Genomic DNA, 18,703 nt, shown 5'->3' on the forward strand with positions numbered 1-18,703 from the left:
TCCCTCCAAACCTGCAATGTGATTTTGGTTCAGTTCTCTCAACTGAAGCTGATTTTTGTTTATTTGTTTTACTTACCTATACTTGGATCATTTACAGACAAGCTGCCAGACACGGGCACTGCAGTGTCTGCCCTCACAGCTGTCAACACAGCTGTCAACCTGAGACGCCTGCAGCAGTTTCACAGTGCCGAAATCAGCTGCTGGTGAGAGTTCATTGTAATGTTTAAAGGGGAATACCACTCATTTTCAACATTTTACTACGGTATGTCATTAATATACCTTAGAGCTGTTGTGTGGAAATAATAAAAAAGTCTGCCCCATTCTGTGTTTCCTAGAACTGGAGGTATGAAGAAAAGCATTAACATTGTGAATCACATCTTGATGACAACATCAAGATGTGATTCACAATGTTTTATTATTTTTATTATTTCCAAACAACAGCTCTAAGGTATATTAATGACATAGTCAAATGTTGAAAATGAGTGGTATTTCCCTTTAAATGGGTCCGATGGTTACAGCGTTCTATGTTCATTTGTTTCCCAATGTTTTATGTGCACAATTATTTCCCACTGTTCTCTGTATATTATTGCACACAGTACAATAGAGCCATATGAATATTTTAAAGCAATCAATCCGTTCAGAGAATTGCATATGATGGCAGGCGGGCGGCTTATTTTAATCTATCAGACTGCAGGCTAAAGCCAACGGGTGAGCCTGACATTTGGGAAACCTAATATTTGACTATTATAGCCTGCAGCACCAGGAAGTGAAGTGACTGACCAACCATGACATAGAATTAATTAATTTAACCATGACCCTAAAAAGGCTAAATAAGAGCACAACAAGGGTTCTGTTATCTAATAATCAGACCACTTGATTAATGTATGAATGAGTATCTGTTCAAATGAACCTCATGAGTCATGCCCATATAGCAGCTCTGCCTGCCTGCCTGCCTGCCTGCCTGCCTGCCTGCCTGCCTGCCTGCCTGCCTGCCTGCCTGCCTGCCTGCCTGCCTGCCTGCCTGCCTGCCTGCCTGCCTGCCTGCCTGCCTGCCTGCCTGCCTGCCTGCCTGCCTGCCTGCCTGCCTGCCTGCCTGCCTGCCTGCCTGCCTGCCTGCCTGCCTGCCTGCCTGCCTGCCTGCCTGCCTGCCTGCCTGCCTGCCTGCCTGCCTGCCTGCCTGCCTGCCTGCCTGCCTGCCTGCCTGCCTGCCTGCCTGCCTGCCTGCCTGCCTGCCTGCCTGCCTGCCTGCCTGCCTGCCTGCCTGCCTGCCTGCCTGCCTGCCTGCCTGCCTGCCTGCCTGCCTGCCTGCCTGCCTGCCTGCCTGCCTGCCTGCCTGCCTGCCTGCCTGCCTGCCTGCCTGCCTGCCTGCCTGCCTGCCTGCCTGCCTGCCTGCCTGCCTGCCTGCCTGCCTGCCTGCCTGCCTGCCTGCCTGCCTGCCTGCCTGCCTGCCTGCCTGCCTGCCTGCCTGCCTGCCTGCCTGCCTGCCTGCCTGCCTGCCTGCCTGCCTGCCTGCCTGCCTGCCTGCCTGCCTGCCTGCCTGCCTGCCTGCCTGCCTGCCTGCCTGCCTGCCTGCCTGCCTGCCTGCCTGCCTGCCTGCCTGCCTGCCTGCCTGCCTGCCTGCCTGCCTGCCTGCCTGCCTGCCTGCCTGCCTGCCTGCCTGCCTGCCTGCCTGCCTGCCTGCCTGCCTGCCTGCCTGCCTGCCTGCCTGCCTGCCTGCCTGCCTGCCTGCCTGCCTGCCTGCCTGCCTGCCTGCCTGCCTGCCTGCCTGCCTGCCTGCCTGCCTGCCTGCCTGCCTGCCTGCCTGCCTGCCTGCCTGCCTGCCTGCCTGCCTGCCTGCCTGCCTGCCTGCCTGCCTGCCTGCCTGCCTGCCTGCCTGCCTGCCTGCCTGCCTGCCTGCCTGCCTGCCTGCCTGCCTGCCTGCCTGCCTGCCTGCCTGCCTGCCTGCCTGCCTGCCTGCCTGCCTGCCTGCCTGCCTGCCTGCCTGCCTGCCTGCCTGGTTTACTTTTTACTATTTACAGGAAGTATAGACTAGCTTAGAAGTAGGTGCAGACCGTGACATATCTGTGATTTAAGGGTGGCAGCGGGGGAAGTGTCTTGACTGTACAGGGTTTGAGGTCAGGTGAGGTCAGATCAACATAGGAATGAATTGTTTATTGTCCATATTTGGAGCGTGTCACGAGGCGCGACGGACGGACGGACTGACTGACATGCTGGACAAAGACCACCACTGTCTATGCGTGTACTGCCTTGGCTACGACCACACGTGCAACGCCATCAATTACGCCAACAATGGCTGCCTCTTAACTCAGCCGAAGAGTAAACCTAATGACATACTGCCCCCTAGTGGATGGCGGAAAACCCTTCATCACCCCAAGTCCGTAAAGCTTTGAACTGGAATAGGTTAAAGGACTCGGCGTCCAGCGGCCAGTATCAGGCTCGTAGCGCTTAGATGGCTTCCAAGTGTGGAACGGCCACACAGACAGGGGCGGAGACGGTGGCGACTGTGACACAGGAAGCGACGCGCCCGGGATGACACCAGAAGGAGAGGGGTCGCCTTGTTGGGACCCGAGGCCAGAAGGAGAGGGGTCGCCCTGGGACCCGAGGCCAGAAGGAGAGGGGTTGCCCTGGGACCCAAGGCCAGAAGGAGAGGGGTCGCCCTGGGACGCGAGGCCAGAAGGAGAGGGGTTGCCCTGGGACCCAAGGCCAGAAGGAGAGGGGTCGCCCTGGGACCCAAGGCCAGAAGGAGAGGGGTCGCCCTGGGACGCGAGGCCAGAAGGAGAGGGGTTGCCCTGGGACCCAAGGCCAGAAGGAGAGGGGTCGCCCTGGGACCCAAGGCCAGAAGGAGAGGGGTTGCCCTGGGACCCAAGGCCAGAAGGAGAGGGGTCGCCTTGTTGGGACCCGAGGCCAGAAGGAGAGGGGTCGCCCTAGGACGCGAGGCCAGAAGGAGAGGGGTTGCCCTGGGACCCAAGGCCAGAAGGAGAGGGGTCGCCCTAGGACGCGAGGCCAGAAGGAGAGGGGTTGCCCTGGGACCCAAGGCCAGAAGGAGAGGGGTCGCCCTGGGACCCAAGGCCAGAAGGAGAGGGGTTGCCCTGGGACCCGAGGCCAGAAGGAGAGGGGTCGCCCTGGGACCCAAGGCCAGAAGGAGAGGGGTTGCCCTGGGACCCAAGGCCAGAAGGAGAGGGGTCGCCCTGGGACGCGAGGCCAGAAGGAGAGGGGTTGCCCTGGGACCCAAGGCCAGAAGGAGAGGGGTCGCCCTGGGACCCGAGGCCAGAAGGAGAGGGGTTGCCCTGGGACCCAAGGCCAGAAGGAGAGGGGTCGCCCTGGGACGCGAGGCCAGAAGGAGAGGGGTTGCCCTGGGACCCAAGGCCAGAAGGAGAGGGGTCGCCCTGGGACGCGAGGCCAGAAAGAGAAGGGACTTAATTGCCCAACTCACACGCGCACACACACTCTTAGTCCTGCAACAAACAGTCAAAAAGTGCTTTAGTTTTCGAGATACCCCTACCGGAGTTAGGACCAAACACAACATAGTTTTTCCTCATCTCTAAGGCCTCCCATACATGAAATGGATTCTTGTATAAAAATATTTTACTGCAAAAGTGGTGAAATTGTTATTTAAAGTTATACACCTCAAACTAAAAATAAAGCCTGTCCGTCTGGTGGTTGAGGCACTTAAAGGCATGTAGATTCACAATGGAAGCTCTGAGAGGTTCAAAACTTGGCATACTTGAAGCCAGAACATACCTCTACATTCTAGAAAAGACTGAATGTCAATATCTGAATGTCAATATGAGATATAGTCATTTGAACACATACTTACAGTAGGCGGAATTGTACATCTATGTAGATGTCTTCTCTACTTTGTAGTGACTCTGGAATGGATTGTCATAGCAACACATATGATGGCTTGTAGGAAAGGTGAGGTTCTACTGAATCCAGCAATACCAATTGTGTAAATGTAGCTTGCATAATCGTGGAGTTATGGCACAAAACATATATGGTGTCCCAAACGGGGGGAAATAAAACTAATGAAATCTACAGTATCACATTAGTTTTATTTTTACTTCACTTATCAAGGGTGGGAAAACATAAACAAATCACTTGAGTAGAAGTCCCTAAAATGTATGAAATGTCTCAAACTTGAGAAATGAGAAATTGTGAACAAATAGATGCCGCTTCAATAGAGAAATATGCAAGCCTAGATTGGAACTACTAACTATTATTATGTTGCAGCACATGACCTGGATGTTCCCTCATCAAGCTCAAATCTCAATATTATCCTCATAAATATAAATAATCAAGTTATTCATTTCTGTTATTTTAGTTATTTGGTTACAGTCAATTTATACTACAGTATTTGGCTCCACCTATGTGCATCTTATGTGATCTTATAATGTGAAGTGTATCGGAAATCGGGGCCGATCATGACATTTTTAAATGATCAGATCAGGAGCACAAAAATGTGATTGGGACATCCCTAGTATCAATATGATAGCCATATCATGATATTAGACTGTATATTGTCCGTGGTTTGGGATATTGTACTATTGTGATATTGGAGGAGTTGCATAAAAATATAATTTTCAGATGGGGAAAAATCGGTATCGGCAGATACTCAAAATTAAAATGATCTTACTAAATGTTGCTCAACAGAGAGATGATGATGTTCATAAAACCGTGGCTCTATATACAGACAATATGCTGCAGTAATGAGCAAGTTGCAAATGTTGAGTGAGAGCATGCCTGCACCAGTCTCATCAAGAAGTCTGAATAGGGTTGATACAACATTGTTTAACATACAAAGATATTTTTCAAAGATATTTTTCATTTGTGTGAAGGCCAGTACAAGACCAGAACATCTGACAGCCATTATGGCTGGTACTGGTATGTGTACCAGAGACTTATGGTCCTTCATGCAGCATCAGAAAGGTTGATGAAGTTGTACATCATCTGCTCCTCTCGTACCCAGATCTCTTTGTGTATGATGACAAATATACAATAATACTGGTAATATGCCGAGGCGGCAGTGCCTCAGGGATAGAGTGGCCAATAGAGCGGCTGGATGGAGAACCGTGAGGTTCGCAAGACAAATTTCAGTGTGAACTAACAATATACCGTTAGTACTATATCATACCATATTCTCAGTTCGATCCAGGGCTCCCCCAGAGTTAGACTCTGAACCCCTAATTGATCCCGATGTGCAGGTCGGTGCCTTGTATGGTTTCCTCTGCCATCGGTGTGTGACTGAATGTGTGAATGTAATGCACAATCTATGTAAAGTGCTTTGGATAAAAGCTCTATATACTGTAAATGCACCAATTTCCATTTACGGTATATAAACTCCTTGACTGTTATGATGACATACTGAAGACACTGACTCTGAGGAAGAAGATGATATTGTCTAAATACAAACCCTGGAAACATACAGCATTATAATTTGTAGAACATGGAAAGTCTGATGTTGCATGCTCTAAAAGTGTGCCCATGGGAAATGGGCACAATGAGAGAAGATGCAAATATCCAAGAAAATCCAGAACTACTACATAGACCTGCAGATATATCGATGAAGAAAACCATGGACCAGTGTCTTCAGTATGTCATAACTCTTATTTATTGAAAGTGATGACTTGTCATCACTTTCATTTATTTAAAGAAAGATGTTAACTATTTCAGTGAGATTAATAAAAGCTTTGACATAGATACTGGTCTGCTGTTCTAATTCTTTGTTTTATAGCTGCTATATTTCGTTTAGATATTTAGTGTTTTAGGTAGCATTTATGATATTTGTCATCATATGCAAAGAGATCTGGGTACGAGAGCAGCCGATGTACAACTTCATCAATCTTTCTGATGCTGCATGTGAAGGCCCTGTCTCTGGTACTCTGACCAGTGACCATGTGAAGGCCCTGTCTCTGGTGCTCTGACCAGTGACCATGTGAAGGCCCTGTCTCTGGTACTCTGACCAGTGACCATGTGAAGGCCCTGTCTCTGGTACTCTGACCAGTGACCATGTGAAGGCCCTGTCTCTGGTACTCTGACCAGTGACCATGTGAAGGCCCTGTCTCTGGTACTCTGACCAGTGACCATGTGAAGGCCCTGTCTCTGGTACTCTGACCAGTGACCATGTGAAGGCCCTGTCTCTGGTACTCTGACCAGTGACCATGTGAAGGCCCTGTCTCTGGTACTCTGACCAGTAACCATGTGAAGGCCCTGTCTCTGGTACTCTGACCAGTAGTCCTGGTTTTGTCTATGAACTGATTGCAACAAGACCGCGAGGACTTTTTTGTGCTATCCCTTTTGGACTAATTGTATGACTGTACTCTGTTGCTGTTTTTACATTTATGTCTAATAAACTATTAAATCCATCAATCAATCAATCAATTGTGCTGGCCTTCCCACAAATGAAACAATATATTTGTATGTTAAACAGTGTTGTATCCTATTCAACAATGTTGTACCCTATTCAGTCTTCTTGACGAGACGGCATGCTCTCACTCTGGTCTTACTGGAGTAGTTTTCTCAACATGATACAGTATATGATGAGGAGAGGAGAGTATATTGAATTTGGGTTTGCCAGGGTTTTATGAACATCATCTCTCTGTTGAACAACAGTTAGTGTTGAAGGTCTTCTGCCGTGGGCTTTATACATTATGGGTCTTGTTTCGTGCCTTTTTCCAACTGTTTAGCAAAGATGATACAAAGATTTGGATCCAATATTCCATTTTGGTAAAAGTTTAAAGATACACTTCAGAATTTGTACAGTATCTATGTTGTGCATTGCGCACACTATTTTTAGGCTATAGTATGTGCAGTAACCATATTACAAGTGATACTAATTAAGTCTATTTTCCATTCTGGTGAAATAGTGTCAGGGCAGGGTTCTGCTATTGTCAGTGTAGACTACTGGACAGGCAGTAGGCTCTGTTACACTAAAGAGAACTAAATGCTAGGTCACTCTCCACTCCAGTCAGCTAAATAGCTACTTGATTTGACAAGGTTCATCTCATCTTTTCACATTCCAAAATATGTGAAATGATTTTACCTGTCATTTTATGAAGAAAGCCACATACTGTAGGCAATAAGATGCAGGTGGAGCCAAATACTGTAGTGTAGTATAACTTGACTGTAACCAAATAACTCAAATAACAGAAATGAATAACTTGATTATTTATATTTATGAGGATAATATTGAGATTTGAGCTTGATGAGGGAACATCCAGGTCATGTGCTGCAACATAATAATAGTTAGTAGTTCCAATCTAGGCTTGCATATTTCTCTATTGAAGCGGCATCTATTTGTTCACAATTTCTCATTTCTCAAGTTTGAGACATTTCATACATTTTAGGGACTTCTACTCAAGTGATTTGTTTATGTTTTCCCACCCTTGATAAGTGAAGTAAAAATAACCACAATTGGTATTGCTGGATTCAGTAGAACCTCACCTTTCCTACAAGCCATCATATGTGTTGCTATGACAATCCATTCCAGAGTCACTACAAAGTAGAGAAGACATCTACATAGATGTACAATTCCGCCTACTGTAAGTATGTGTTCAAATGACTATATCTCATATTGACATTCAGATATTGACATTCAGTCTTTTCTAGAATGTAGAGGTATGTTCTGGCTTCAAGTATGCCAAGTTTTGAACCTCTCAGAGCTTCCATTGTGAATCTACATGCCTTTAAGTGCCTCAACCACCAGACGGACAGGCTTTATTTTTAGTTTGAGGTGTATAACTTTAAATAACAATTTCACCACTTTTGCAGTAAAATATTTTTATACAAGAATCCATTTCATGTATGGGAGGCCTTAGAGATGAGGAAAAACTATGTTGTGTTTGGTCCTAACTCCGGTAGGGGTATGCCGACTTCTGGGGGCCATTGTCGCAGTACTATCTAAATATAAGCTGCTCAGTGTTCTGGAACTCTTCTCTCCTCTGCTCACATCTTTTATTCACTGTATTTTGGCCTCTGCTGCCACCCTTATCCTTAATGCCCAGACCTCGCAATCAATATATGATTACTGCCACCCTTACCCTTACTGCCCACACCTGCTCACAATAAATATATTATTAACTATTATGCCGGACATGCATATTTATGGAGGCAAAGGAGAGTGGGTTTGTGTCAGTTTGTCATGGAAGAAATCCCCCCCCCACCCTGTCTCTCTCTCTCTGGAGTAGCCTATGACACACATGCGTGCGCACACACAGCACACACACACACACGCATGCACGCACGCACACATGCACGCACGCACACACACACACACACACACACACACACACACACACACACACACACACACACACACACACACACACACACACACACACACACACACACACACACACACACATTACTAATCCTGTCTGACCTTCTGTCTGTCCTCATCCATTTCTTCTCCTCAGTGAGTTGACCAATAAATATGAAGTTGCAAAATCGTGCAAGGCAACAAATAAGGCAGAAACCTTGTATGTCCATCTAACCCTTCCCAAATAAGATGTATATTAGCATTCTTAGCCTATGGGATCTTTAGTGCAATAGTTGCGTTCCCACATTTCTACAGTTGGTGCACGCATCCCTGGGTATGGACTATTACAGACTAAATAAATATGCTTTTATTCACTATTAATTGTGCTAAATAGCCACTAATTCAAGGATCAAGCTTCCGTTCATGCTTCTGCTATGCTTCGCAAGGAATATTGGGAAAATTGTGCCTTTAATTTTGACACGCGCCCGAGCATCGGAAGAGGCGTCTATCTTTTTATGTCTATGAGTGGGCTGCTTGAGTGGTCAGGTAATCATTTGATTGGCCAGTTGAAGGGGGCATGATTGATTAGCTGGTCAGCCTATCGATCAGCTGATTCTGTGTGTTCGCCCTGTTTCACGTTAAATTGGGTGAAATGAGTTTAAGGTTGTCCTGGGCGTGCCAGGTCCTCTGTGGAGCAGTGAGTGTAATTTAAAGTGGACAATGTCATTATTGAAACAAATGGCTCTGTTCAGCTGGGTCACGTCACCTTGCATGTTCTCTACTGCTGGTCACATCCCTGGTAGGCGTGCGTGCGTGCGTGTGTACGTACGTGGGCTTTCTTTCGGTCTCGGAGGAAAGCTGAAAGGCTAAATGTTAGACTAATTATCAGTTTAAGATATGTGGTCCCACTATTTTTGTAGCTGATCTCGCATTCATATCCACCACTTGAATAATGAACATCACTGTTGCCTGCATAAACAAAAGCAGTGAATGAATATCTTGCTGCTGACAGGCACAATGTGTTTATGTTGTTGTCATCAGATCATACAGTTATCTCTGTTCTTCCATCAACGTATCATTAAATGGACCACAGCAATGCTCAACCTTACACACAACCATCAAGAAGTCAATGTCAGGTTACTCAGGTACCTGCTTGTCTAGTCACGAGTGTGTGAACTGCTTGTCTATAGACGAATTCAGAAACGGGTATCATGGTCGCAGCTTACATATTTCCTGTAGGCGGACTCGACATAGCTGCAGGGTTTAAACCCTCACCAGGCGCATCTCTTCTACTACAGTGAACGGTAGAGTGATTGATGTTAGTTTGCCTCTAACGTTACTCTTTTACCTGCTTTTTACTAACACTAACATTACAGTAGTGGCAACATTCCAAATGTCCAATCTTTCTGTTTTATGAACACAAGGCTGCCGTACTTTATACCTCATACTTCAAATGCTTAGTATGAGGTATAAAGTACAGCAGCCTTGTGTTCATGTACCAGCTGCTCCTATTGTTGGAGTAAATTAATTCAATTGCAGTGTTTTATAGCCAGTGTACAGTATGTAAAGTGTGCTTGTTCCTAGTTAGTGTTTATTACTGTCAGCTAGTAGCAGCAACATCAACTCAACGGACACAGAAACCTCTCAGGGACTCATGTGCTATGCACTGTATTGCACTCTGCTGTCAGAAACCTAAGCATTTCAACTTAATAAGCCTTGTCTGTGCGCTGTAGAGAGAAAGGGGGAGAGGGGCATGTACTGTAAGTATGCACATATGAGTCCTGAGGCCTCATACACACATGTTCTGTGTCTTGTCTGTGTTTAATGTCCGCCATGATGCTTTTCCAATGGGAGTGACATGGTTTGACCAAATATTTGTGTTTGATGGGGAGAACACAGCCATCAAACACAAATGTTTGGTCAAACCATGTGACTTCCATTGGAAAAGCATTGAGGCGGCCGTCAAACACAGACAAAACACAGAACATGCGCGTGTGTGAATGTGGAACCTTAAAGTTTATAGTTTGTTTCTGTTTGTCCATGATACACTACCAAACAAGTGTGCACCTTTGATAGGCATGTAAAGAACAAAACAGTGACACTGTTTGGTCACATGTTACAAAATTATGGAAGGCATTTATAATATATTAACACAATCACTGGGAAGGGGAGAGAAGATAAACTCTGAATACATGATGAGAGGTTACAGATGTCAAACTGAAGCAGACATGATGGGGCTGGAAGTGTTTATGCCTGACCAAATTGTGTTTAGGAAACGGCGCGCGTGTGCGCGCGTGCATGCGTGAGTGTGTCGGACAGACAGACATTCTCGTTAGCTTAGTTTCAAGGGGTCATGGAGGCTAACAGAGTCTGGCGGCTGAGGAGATAATTACACTGAGGTTATTGGTTCAAATCCCACAAGGGTGTGTGTGTGTGTGTGTGTGTGTGTGTGTGTGTGTGTGTGTGTGTGTGTGTGTGTGTGTGTGTGTGTGTGTGTGTGTGTGAGCTGCATCCACAGTTGACATCTACTAATTAAGATGATCTTGTCAAGTCAGGGAAGAAAAACATCAATCTCATTGCACTGCTGGATCCCTCTACACGTCATCCAGACTGCCCTCTGCCTCCTCTTCCTCATACTCTCAAGAGGCCTCTAGATTGAGGGTGGTAAGCGTTAATGAACTGATGTTTGCCGGTTTGACACAGCGGTACATTTGGATCAAAATGGTGACCTGATGAATGGTAAATGGACTGTATTTACATGGGGCTCTTCTCGACACCCAGCAAGGCACCAGGGGAAGCCTTGCCCACCACCGCAGAGATTGTGAGTTTGAATCCACCGTGGCGCGTCCGGCTTTGTCAGACTATACGAACGCAATGTTCGGGGGAGGGAAGCTGGAAGGGCAGATCCTACGGGCTGGGGCGACACGGCGGGAGGAGTAGATCAAAGCCTCTCCGTCCTCACAGTATATAGGGCTCCTCACTTGCAGGTTAGGCAGATACAGCAGCAGGGTCAATTATACACTTATGTGAGTGGGGCGGTTATAATTGGCATAACAACTAAATTAGAGAGAAAAGTGGGGAAAAGAAACACCTAGCTTGCAATGCACCAACCGTTAAACTCTAGCCAGCACGACTTGGGGATCGAACTGTTCAATTGTCTGATAGCCACTGACGCCCTAATATGCCCTAATTTATTTATTATCTCATTAATCTTATGCCACTGTCCTTTTAGTGGATGTTATCCTTCTGTGCGAATACAGCATGTGTTTGTTTGCTAGTTAGATAGATACATAGAAACATATTTGAACTGGGGTCCCACCCTGACAAGCACTTTAAAACACCTGTATGGCCATTGACGAGTATACTCGTCTCTTAAAGTAGTGGAGTGATAAAAGTAAAATGAGTAGATTTATTTTGGGGATGTGGAGGACGCGCACTCACCACAAATCCAAGCAGAGGTCCTCACAAGTATAGAACACTGCCACCACAAAGTCTTCAGCGTGTGGTGTCCCAGTAAAAAGTTGAGATTTAACTCATGAGACTGGGAGGTCGGGGTTCAATCCCAGGCCGGGTCATACCAAAGACTCTAAAAATGGGTACATCAAGCTGCCTCACGCTATAGAAACAGGAGATAGCCTCCTGCCCTATGGGCCTCATGGCTCGGCAAGGCTACTACTTACTATACTCAGTTATATGTTATATATGTTTAGTTATATGATGGATATGTAATGCAATGGAAATGCAACTAGAAAGGTTGTTTTTTTTCTTCCTGTTTAGTTTTTCTTAGTATATAATTGAAATGTACAAGCTTGATCTATATAGTGACACATTATGTTAAACAAATCAACTTAAAAAATGGGGTCCTCGCAAAAGTCTGAGTAGATGTTAAAATCCCCCAAACATTGCAGTCTTTAAACATGCAGTCTTTGTTCAGTACCAGGAGTCTGCCCATCGCACAATCTCTTTGGTAAAAAGAAATAAATGTACATGTGGGTTACAAATTCCATCCTAAAAGAAGAGAGAATTCTGCAAAGATGTATCAGCTTGTGTTTTAGTTCAATGTCTTACAGTTTCACTTATATTCTCTATGTATCCTATATGAGTTATATGACTGGATATGGAGACATAGGAAGACTTCTGTTACTGAACAAATATATCAATGATTACTAGAGCTATTTTAACAACACATTTTCCAACACCTTCAAAACGAGGGACGAACACACACCTGGCTGACACAATCAATCCGTTTCTGATGACTAGACTTTAGACACACAGATAAACACAGATAAAAGATAAAAGTCAACTGAACCACACTGGAGAGAAACCCAGAAAACTTCAGGAACAGCCATTCCATCATGTGCAGCAGCAGTTGTTATGGCCGTTTGGTAGGTCTCAGAGTTCCCGAGTTTTGCCCTGAAGTTTTCATTCTTTGGGAATAAAAAAAAATACATTAACCATTCACAGCGTATATAAAATTATATATTTTAGAAACAAAATGAAGACATTACCTGAGCAAGAGCACCTTTGCGCATCTCATTGGCAATGTAAATCCTCAGTGTGGTGAGCTGTTCTATCCTGAGAGTTTCCTCCATTGCGGCTTCTTCACCAACTTCATGTTGGGCAGCCTTTTTATGAAATATGTACACATAAGAAAAATCTGTCACATTTAAAGTTATTTTATAGTCCAGAAAAATACTGAAAGCACACATACAATGTTGGTGAAATACCATGCAGACAAAAATGCCACAGTTGTCATTGTCCGACTGTCTCCACTGTTCCATTCCATTCCATTCCCCTAACTTGCCCCTGTTTTGGAAGACTTTCCTAGAACGAAAGATAGAAAATTGTTTTGTTTTGTAATTATTTTCTAAATCGTAATAGTAGCACTTATGTCGTAAGTTGTCATACGTGATGATAGTAGACATTTATAACGAGTGTGAAGTGAATTATAAAGCATAATAATTGTGCTTATAATGTATTACTGAGCTACCATAATGGTGCATAAGTGTTACCAATATTGTTTTATTTTAAGGTTATACCTCAGAATCTTCATGTAGCCTTCATCCAATGGATTTGGCCCTTCCACTCTCAGCGAGTCGTAGACTCTTACTTCTTTTAGTAAAAAGTCCAAAACCTAACACAAACAAAGAGTATACATTTATATTGGCAACATACATACTTATTTTATTTTATTTGTCCTCTTTATACATTTTAATTGTTTATTATCCTTTTATACACATTTGAATTGTTTATCCTTTTATGAATGCATTTGAATTGTTTATCCTTTTACACATCTTAAGTATGTGTCCTTACCTACAGAATTACAATATAACTACGTTTTAATGTATACAGTATAAGGCAAACCTCATTTGAAAGAATATATTAAGAGTATAGGCTGCCTATATATGACAGCCTTTGTTTATAGCTAATATTAGAATTTTACACAGCTGCAAATCACAAATTACATGCTCGACAGATACTGTGACCAAATATTGGCCCGGTGCAGGCCGGTTAAAAAAGTAAATAACGGTCTACTGCAAATAACGGCCTTATAAACGCCTGGGGTCCGAATCGATCTTGCATATTAACAGCCCAGGCTACAATTTGGTAATATACAGTATCCATAATTAGGGCTCCTGCAGGCCACCTGGCCTGAGAAACCTGCACTATTTTCACCACTCCACTACTTTTATCACTCCACTACTTTTATCTACACAGACAGGTGTTCTAAATCCTGTCTTATTTACGGTGTGTTGTGCAGCCACACTGATAGTTTGTCGTTCCTGCCAGCGGTGATGTTTATGAGGTGATGCAGCAGGTTCATGTCCTGTCAGAACGCGTGTTGTGATTTGTGTGAAATCGGGTTGTTCTCACTGTCTGTTCAGCCTCTGTGTAATGGAAGATATTACCTCACTGGAACCACCCGTGAATGAATTGTAACCTTTCTACCTATACATACTCGCCTGTGTGTGTGTGTGTGTGTGTGTGTGTGTGTGTGTGCGTGCGTGTGTGTGTGTGTGCGTGTGCGTGTGCGTGTGCGTGTGCGTGTGCGTGTGTGCGCGCGCGCGTGTCAGGGATATGGGCCTGGGGCTCTCAGTCAGAACAGTTGTGTAAAAGGGGATGGGAGTCTAACAAGGTGAGCAGAGAGAATGCAGGGCGGAGCTCATTTGTTTAGAATCCATTTACTCTGAAATGAGCTATTTATATTCATCACGGCCATACCATTGGGGTGGGTGCATGTGTGCCTGCATGTGCATGTGTGAATGAACAGTCCTTTTCTCCATTGTGAGCTCAGTCGACTAAATAGCAAAGAGGATGAAATGAAGCGCGCTATGCATGTCCGTGGCTTTATGTGTGTTGAATTACATTCTACATGATTGTGGGTGATTGTACGCACACTAATGCAGGCAATTATGATGCCTCGGTATTTATGTGTGTGTGTGTGTGTGTGTGTGTGTGTGTGTGTGTGTGTGTGTGTGTGTGTGTGCGTGCGTGCGTGCGTGCGTGCGTGCGTGCGTGCGTGCGTGCGTGCGTGCGGGCTCCAGACAGAAGCCAGACACAGCTGCTCGTTCTCTTCCAAACGACAACAGAAGCTGCAAACGGCACCATCACTCATCTCATCGTTCTGTCTGTCCTGTCGTCCATCTCTCAACATTTCTGTTCCTTCCTCTGTTTCAATTTGTCCTCCTTTCTTTTTCACATTCTTCCTATTTGTCTCTCGTGTCATGGTTGACTATCTTTTCATGTCCTCTTCATCCTCTCATCTCGTCTCCTCTCATCTCATCTCCCCAGTTTCTGTTTAGGTGACAGACTTAGACAGTAATGTATTCACTATACTGAGTCTGTCTAAACATATTGTGGTGACTGGTACACACAACCCAGGAGGAAGAATTGAATGCAGAAATAATAAATGTTCATTCACAGCTTTCTTTGACAAATAATAAGGTTTCTCTGTATTCTCTTTCAGGTTTCAACTTTCCAACAGGTGGATCAACACAAAGTTCATGCTTTTTACTTTACAGCAGGTGGAGTGAGGGAGTCGTCTTCGTCGCTGGATCGTCACGGGACTTCAACGGTAGGTATTTTTTACTCAGGTAGGTGGTATTTAGCTGTAGGGATAGTATACGATTTCTCCCCCCTTATAGGAGTCGGTAGGTAACAGTCAGCTGGTGAATAAACAGTCTCTCATAAAATAAGGAAGGGAAGGCAGTGACGCCGTAAGTATTTCTACTCAGCCTCATCGCCCGGTGGCTGTGTACGAGGGCAGTATTATTACTCCTTTTCCATGCGTGTGTACTCCGGTAGGTTGCCCTCCATTTCCATGTCATTAATCACTTGTTCCTTTCATAGCTTACACGTCCGCTTGAACGTGTCATGTAGTTTATGCCCGGTGGATGCCTATAGGAGGATGAAAGGACAACAGGATGAGTATTTATATTTCACTCATTGTTGCATAGAACGTGACGTGAAATACAGTGGCGTTCGACCTACTGCCCAACATGCCCGGTATGCGCGCTGCCTCACCTCCCGGAGAATGGATCTGTACTGAGGCAGAGAGAGATGGCTTTATACTGTGGGTGGGTGAACGCAGGTGCCGCGCATTCCAGCTGATCAAGTAGGTAACGAGGTATGTATCATCCTTCCACAATCGCGTCCTATAGTGGCTGGCGCGTGCTCCTTTTATCTCACTGCCTCTGCCATGCTCCGGGGGCGCTCTTACCTGTTGGGCGCGGTATTACCATCGAAACACCACAATATGCATGGATGGAAACATACAGTATCTCTTCTTCTGCTTCCACACCTCCTTCCGGAAACGCACGAACGCACGCACACATGCATGGACACACACAGAATAAAGGCAGGTGGTGGGAAACGGTGCTAGAGAACTGAAAGAATCCCTGCTGCTGTATAAGGACGTGCATGTGTGTGTGCGTGCGAGACGGAGGCTGTTATAAAAGCTGCTGTATAATATTGATGAACAGAAGGTCCCTCTGATTTCCAGACATCAAAGAATATGAAGTCAGACTAAAGGGCTCTATTTTATTTCTATCTAGGCAGGGGCCCTTTTTCCTTAATTTAGGGATTTAGTATTGTGTGAGAGGCATTCCCACTTTAAACTGGCTATCTTATGCCACCACCTAAATCCTTAAAACACCTCCCCTACCCATTACATTATGCATAGGGGTGGTTTGGGCGTTACACAATTTAAACCAATCAGTGTGCCAGGTGCCATTGCCTTTAAGAGATCCATTATCCATAATCCATTATGCCCTGGATCTTTCCTTATGGAAGAGCAACACGTGCTGCCTTGGAATACATTTATATTGGATACAGAGTTTTGTTTTGTGTGTCCAGTAGGCTACCATCCACTTGTGCTCCCCCTCCCCCCCCCCCACCCGTGGCGTTTATTTTTTTTTCTTTCCACCGCACAGAACCATATGCACCAAAAACACATTTTGCTGCTTAATGGGGTGATGAGGTGAAGAAACTGAACGAGGGAATCGCGCACAATGCGCCTTGGCATGAATCTAAACTTCTTTGACTAGACAATTAAACACAATTAAACATAATTAAACACAATGAGCACAAGGAATTGACACAAGTCTATTATCTATTAACCTCGCCTCACGAGGCTTTCCACCTCGGAGGAAAGCCTGGTCTCTGTTCCAAAAGTGCTGTGTGAACCGGTCTGGAACGGATGATATCGTTACGTCATGTTGTAGTATTGTTTTGTAGTTATCAGGCAGGACAACTTCCTTTTTCCTCAAACCGGAAGAATAACAATAAAAGTTTGAGGGAAAAGGAAGTTCCGGAAGATTGATAACTACAAAACAATACTACAACATGACGATATCATACGCTCCCGACCGGTTCATGAATCCGAAATGGAATGGTGCCCAGGCTAATTATCTATTAGCAGTTTGACAGCCAAACAGCCTTTTGCTCTCAAAGTCCACAAACTTTGAGAGCAAAAGGCTGTTCAAATACTCTGTATTATATAATATATAAATATAATATATTCATACTGAATACATGCTCTTGACCCCTGCAATTATTGGCCTAGAAAAAAGCTTTGGCACACTTTTTGTGTGTTTAAGTTGGAAAAACAACACCTAGCTTAAAGTTTCAACAATATTTTGTATGGGTTGCTGGGAGCACATGTTCCACTATATAGCGATTATAGCCAGTCCTAATAGGATTTGCTTCTGAAAGAGTCTTACTTATGAGGCTCTTTGGACAATACAATATGTCTATTTAAAGACTTATGTAATGTTAAGGCAATGCAAGGAGGAAAACTAAATGCTGAATTATTTGTATAGTTAAGGCTAAAGGTTAAAGTCCTACTATTTAATTTCTCGTATGCATTGCTGTAGGCCTATATGCGAGATTTGTTCTCCACATTTGACCCATCTCTTGGAGCGGTGGAGCTTGGAGCGGAGTGCTGTGCCGTGCTCGGGAATCATTTGTAGTTGATCTAACCCCACAATGCTGAGTGCCAAGCAGGGAGGCATTGCGTCCTATTTTTACAGTCTTTGGTACGGTATATGACCCAGCTGGGGATTGAACCGCAACCTCTGCAGTTTCTATAGCATCAAATAAGAACTGTGTTCCAAAAATAAACAAACGAGCATGGCGGTTTGACTCATATGGGTAGAAGCATCAACTGACCACGAGAAAACGCAAATGTTGCCGCCGCAGAATTCAACCTCCATGACAATATCGCCAAGTCAGTTTGTTTATTTTTGGACCACAATTGGGACGATTCTAAGATGACCCTAATGTTATTCTCCATAGAGAAATTACCTCCGTGACCCAGTGGATGAGCGAGTGGTCAGGACTTTGGTACTCTATATCTCTATAGTGCCTTAAAACAGTGTTTTGCTGAAGGGCACTTCAACGCTGCATGGGGATCGAAACTCTGAACCTTCCCGTTCCCAAACGGCCACGGTACCTGCTGAGCTAAAGCCGACCCCTTTTCAAGACTTTCAGTCACATCAAACAGATCCTCTCATGGTCTCTCTTGTGCCACTGCCCCAGTTATCTACATCTTCCTCTCTTTCTCTCTGTCTCTGTGTGACTGTGCTGTGTATGGGTTGAACCGTGTGCATGCACGCACGCACACACACACACACACACACACACACACACACACACACACACACACACACACACACACACACACACACACACACCGGCCTCAGAAACTGTGGCCTATTTTCCTAAATAACTATGGGGACTTCAAAGTGTGTCACACATAACAGTCAGGAATAGTTGTGGACTGCTGTGTGCTTACCAGACCTGCCAACATGCACACATTTTGCGTAGAAAACCCACGCAATTCTAGGTCTAGAAATGCACAATGATCACTATACGCAATTTTGGGTGAAGGGGGAAATCAGCCCCCAACTGCTTCTGGCAGATATAATTGGCAGCTGATTTGCTTGGCAG

The sequence above is a fragment of the Protomyctophum parallelum genome (genome assembly GCF_964188405.1).
Source record: "Protomyctophum parallelum genome assembly, chromosome: 5".
NCBI lineage: Eukaryota > Metazoa > Chordata > Actinopteri > Myctophiformes > Myctophidae > Protomyctophum > Protomyctophum parallelum.